The sequence below is a fragment of the Pristiophorus japonicus genome, chromosome 22 (genome assembly GCF_044704955.1).
Source record: "Pristiophorus japonicus isolate sPriJap1 chromosome 22, sPriJap1.hap1, whole genome shotgun sequence".
Taxonomy (NCBI): Eukaryota; Metazoa; Chordata; class Chondrichthyes; family Pristiophoridae; genus Pristiophorus; species Pristiophorus japonicus.
The window spans coordinates 13,549,570-13,555,206 of NC_091998.1; the positions used below are offsets into that span (position 1 = coordinate 13,549,570).

Below are 5,637 nucleotides of genomic sequence, written 5' to 3' on the forward strand. Positions count from 1 at the left end.
TCCCCCCCTCCCTCTCTCCCCCTCCCTCTCTCTCTCTCCCCCCTTCTCTCTCTCTCTCCCCCCTTCTCTCTCCCTCCCTCCCTCTCCTCTTCTTCCCCCCCACCCCCACACACCCCAAAGCCACAGGTTCCGTCGCCGCAGTGAGAGAAGGGGAAAAAAAGAAATCACTGGAAGAATATTTTTTCAAATTCTTCGCCATCAAATCCTCAGTTTGTTTGATAAGTTTGCCATTTCGATTTGACAGGGAGGTCGATTAAATCACATTTATATTGTAAACGTATGCATTGCTTTTTACCCTAGGCAGAGGATGAAGTGATACAGAGGCCCCTGGGGGGCCGCAGCCAATCCACTTTCATATTGCAGATTTCCAGTGTTCTGAAAATGAATGGCTGCTCGGGCAGAGGCGAGGATTACTCTGTGGGACATGTTGAGCTTCAGATTTCCTTCGAGAGGTCCCTCGTATATCTGCTGCAGTAATTTAACCAGTTTCTTGTCGGGGGGGGGGGGGGGAAATATTTTCAGCCTTCCCAACTCCCCCCCCCCTAAAAAAAAAGTGCTTCCTGAATGCCAGCTATTAATCTGGAATTTAAAAAATCAATCACTATTAATACCTCCCTCTGTACACGATCTGAAATAAAACCAGAAAGGAGTTTATTTTCTGTTGGATTATGAACGATAAAGACTGGTCAACAGTGAGGCCAGCGGACTCCCGCGTGGATCAGACAGGGTCACTTTAACGGGAATAAACAAATCACGAGATGTTTTACCAGACGTTGTATTTCGAAATCATCTGCGAGGACCAGCCAGCCCGGCACAGAATTTGTTGCGGTTGGGACAGTAGTTACAGAAATGGCCTCCTTTTGTTGAATATACTGCAGTGTGAGAGAAGGGCAAGTGGTGACCTCACAGGGCAGGCAGTGTTCTGTTGCTGTCAGTCTGACTGGTGTGTTAGTCAAAATAGCAAAACTGGCTGGCTGAACAAAGGAATGTGCAAAATGTACTTCCCCACCCAGCGAAGGCGCTGGATGAGTTGCCATGTCAAATCTGTTTCCAAAGTGGGGAAAGCGATTTTAAAATCACAGCAACAACGACCAGCCCCTTTCGGAAGGAAAGGGTATTTGACATCAAGTCAGAGCCGGCCCAGGATTTCTCCGGACAAACGGAAAGCCGCACTGATTGCAAAACCTCAATTCTCTTTCAGTGCATCAGTAACCTGGTGCTGACCCATGAATTGCTATCAGCCAGCAGTAAGATCAACAACAGATACCATTTGTATTAATGCTGTGCAATGATGAGTGTTAGCAAGAGCGCAGCGCAGCGCAATAGAAAATCATATCTCTCCTTAGATACTGTGCCGTATTGGTTTTGTGACAGAGCACAGATGTTCATAGTTTAGCAATTTACCAATTCATTCATTCCCCGTGAAGGGTACATGCATTTTTAAAGCTCATGCAATCCTTTCCCGTTATGAATTCCATTAGACCAGTGGTAATGTTTGAAGAGTCATTTACATTATGGTTTTAACTTCAATGACTTTGCTTTCTAGCTTCGGCAGAACTGTTTAGCCCTCACATGTTATCCAGGGGATGGAAGCATTTATAAGTTGCAGAGAATGCTGGAAATGCTCAGCGGGTCAGGCAGTATCTGTGGCGAGAGAAAGAGAGTTAACGTTTCAGGTCGACGACTCTGCGTTAGAATGTTGCATTCGACCAAAAGTGGTAATGTTTGAAGAGTCATTTACATTATGGTTTCAACCAATGACTTTGCTTTCAAGCATCAGCAGAACTGTTTAGCCTTTACATTTTATCCAGGTCATCGACCCGAAACATTAACTCTATTTCTCTCTCCACAGATGCTGCCTGACCCACTGAGATTTCAAGCAGTCTGTGTTTTTATTTCAGATTCCAGCATCCGCGATATTTTGCTTCCACATTTATAATTTGTTTGGGATGTGCAGTCATCATCATCATAGGCAGTCTCTCGGGATCGAGGAAGACTTGCTTCCACTCCTGAAGTGAGTTTTTTGGTGGCTGAACAGTCCAATACGAGAGCCACAGTCCCTGTCACAGGTGGGACAGATAGTCGTTGAGGGAAAGGGTGGGTGGGACAGGTTTGCCGCACGCTCTTTCCGCTGCCTGCGCTTGATTTCTGCATGCTCTCGGTGACGAGACTCGAGGTGCTCAGCGCCCTCCCGGATGCATTTCCTCCACTTAGGGCGGTCTTGGGCCAGGGAAGTAATACATGGATGGCAGGTGCAAGGTTGGAGTAAAATGAAAGCAGAACGACTTTGCAATAAGGACAGTGCGTCTGAGTCACAGAGCCTCAGTCTCCTCACAGCGAGGCTTGTCTTCATCCATCGGGCGGCCCCCCCCCAAAAAAAATTCAAACGGAGAAGGAAAATAAAACTTACCTGGTCTTCTGGATGTTCCAAAGCACTCCACCACCAATGAATTACTTTCCAAGTGCAGGCACTGTTATGCAAGCAAATACAGCAGCCAACTTGCACGCAGCAAGGCCACCCAGCAAGGTCCTACAAATAACAAGTGAGATAAATAAGCCAATTTGTTTTTTTTTTGATGGTACTGATTAAGGGAGGAATGTTGTCCAGAAAAACTCCCTCCATTTCCATGGAAGATTTTCCATCCCCACAAACCACACACGAGGCATTGATTTAATACAACATTCTTCGCGGGCTTGTCAGGGTAGATGCAGGGAGGATTTTTCCCCTGGTTTGAGAGTCACTGGGGGCATAATCTCAGAAGGGCTGAGATGAGGAGGAATTTCTTCACTCAGAGGGTTGTGAATCTTTGAAATTTTCTACCCCAGAGGGCTGTGGAGGCTCAGTTGTTGAGTATATTCATGACTGAGATCGATAGATTTTTGGACTCTAGGCGAAATCGAGGGATATGGGGATCGGGCGGGAAGGTGGAGTTGAGGCAGAAGATCAGCCATGATCTCATTGAATGGCGGAGCAGGCTCGAGGGGCCATATGGATGACTCCTGCTCCTATTTCTTACGTTCTTAATCTCTCATGTGAAAACAAATATAGTGCAAAGATCAAAGTTGAAGGTCACATTCATTTAGGTTGTGGGGCCTGGGTGTCCACTGTAGCTTTCAATTTCTCCATGAACTGTATTGAACATCTCATGTTCATTATTGCCTAATCAGAGGATCTTGCAGATCCATAAACAAAGGAGTTAATAGAGTGCCAGCCTGGTGTCAGGACATGCAAGCAATGAGAAGGGTTAAATGTTGTAAAACGTTATGATCTGGGTATCCACTTCAACATAGTGATAACAGTACTTCAACAATAGCTGGGAGATATAATCGGATGTAAATAGCTGATAAACAAAAAAGACTTACATTTATATAGCGCTTTTCACGACCTCAGAATGTCCCAAAGCGCTTTACAGACAATGAAGTTTCTTTGAAATGTAGTCACTGTTGTAATGAAGGAAACGCGACAGCCAATTTGCGCACAGCAAGCTCCCACAAACAACAATGTGATAATGACCAGATAATCTGTTTTTATTGATGTTAGTTGAGGGATAAATATTGGCCAGGATATCGGGAAGAACTTCCCTGCTCTTCTTCAATAGCGCTATGGGATCTTTTACATTCAACTGAGGGAGCAGACGGGGCCTCGGTTTACCGTCTCATCCGAAAAAGACGGCACCTCCGACAGTGCAGCACTCCCTCAGCACTGCACTGGAGTGTCAGCCTGGAGTTTTGGGTTCAAGTCAGTCACTGGACCACTCCCCTATTGGTTATCTTGGTTAATGGAGGTTATTTGGGATTTTGTGGAGTTAGTGGCATAAACACAACTGCCCCATGAAGGAAACAGTGGCGAAAATAACTTGGTTCCTCCCTCAATCCTCTCCCTGATCCTAAAAAGCTGGCAATGATTCGATGGGCCGAATAGCCTCCTTTTGGGCTGTATGATTCTATGTGCCAGGAGTTATAATAATTCCAAGGATTCAGAGGCTTTTTTTTGTCAAATTCTCTTCCCCCACTTGCATGGCACAATCCCAAATCAAAGTCAATAGGTTAGCTGTTGTAACACCTCTAAATTTTCCCAGTTAAAGACCCCAATTTATTATTTTTTCCGCTCTAGGGCAAGCATCAGCATGTACCATGACTGTAACCAAACAAAACAGAATTCACTTAGCAGCCCTTATGGCTTTGTCACTCCTCCTCATTCATGATAAATCTTTTTTTTTTCCACAACATTAGAAATAAACATAAAAACTGATTTAGAGAACTTTCCCACCAACACGTTCTCCTTCAAACATAAAACATTTTTATTTTTTTGATAGTGCAACCAATAAATTAAGGTAGCGTGTGGTTGACTTTATGGCACGCAGATACATTCACAGTAAGGATTAAATTAGACAGCCTGCTGCACTAGGGCATAATCTCCATTTTCCACACCCGTCTTTTTATGGCCTTTAACTACGTTTTTTGCCAATTATTTCTGAATTATGTTCACTTGTGCTCTGGACTCAAGCCCACTGGGAGATGGATGAAGGCTGCCCCAAAACTTCCCTCAACTGGAACTCCTAAGAGTTGTCAGGAGAAGGGAGGGGGAAAGAATCCTTCACGTCATCAATCATGGAACGTCTTGAACATTAAACCAAGATGTAAAATCGTATTTTCTTGCCTACGGTGCCAGCCATATTCCATCATTTTTCAATGGAATTATTTACCAACAAACACTGCAGACTCATTCCATAATAACCAAATGGGCAAAATAAATGCTTTTGCCCTTACGCATCTAAACGCCAGTCTATTATCACTGATGCACAATTTCAATGAATGGGTTAGTCAAATATGGGCAATTTGGATCATGTTTGCTCCTCGCCAATTTTCTTCATGTCAGTCGTGGCTCAGTGGGCAGCACTCTCGCCTCTGAGTCAGAAGGTCATGGGTTCAAGCCCCACTCCAGGAACTTGCAGCACAGAAATCTAAGCTGACACTCCCAGTGCAGTGCTGAGGGAGTGCTGCACTGTCGGAGGTGCCATCTTTCGGTTGAGACTTTAAACAGAGGCCCCGCCTGCTCTCTCAAGTAGACATAAAAGATCCCATGGCACTATTTCAAAGAAGAGCTGAGGGAGTTATCCCCAGTGTCCTGGCCAATATTTATTCCTCAAACAACATCACTTTAAAAAAAAACATTATCTCATCAAAGACAGTCCCTCGGAATCGAGGAAGACTTGCTTCCACTCCCAAAGTGAGTTCTCTGGTGGCTGAACAGTCCAATACGAGAGCCACAGACCCTGTCACAGGTGGGACAGACATTCGTCAAGGGAGGGGGTGGGTGGGGCTGGTTTGCCGCGCGCTCCTTACGCTGCCTGCGCCTGACCTCTTCACGCTCTTTGCGTTGAGACTCGAAGAACTCAACGCCCTCCCGGATGCACTTTCTCCGCTGGTGTCAGTGGTGATGTCCAAGGAGGCTTTGAGAGTGTCCCTGTAACGTTTGCCGTGAAGGAGCTCCACATAAAGCATTTGCTGAGGGAGTCTCGTATCTGGCATGCGAACTATGTGGCCTGCCCAATGAAGCTGATCGAGTGTGGTCAGTGCTTCAATGCTGGGGATGTTGGCCTGGTCGAGGACACTGATGTTGGTGCGCCTGTCCTC

At 45.6% G+C, this 5,637-nt stretch overlaps 1 long non-coding RNA gene across 1 annotated transcript in view; it reads right to left on the reverse strand.

The window, feature by feature from the left end:
* LOC139234681 (uncharacterized) overlaps nt 1–858 on the reverse strand; it is a 22,847-nt gene extending 21,989 nt beyond the window's left edge. Inside the window, exon 1 of the long non-coding RNA XR_011588324.1 lies at nt 768–858. This is a non-coding gene — a long non-coding RNA (uncharacterized lncRNA). The remainder of the gene's footprint in view (nt 1–767) is intronic.
* Between the last annotated feature and the right edge of the window lie 4,779 nt (nt 859–5,637).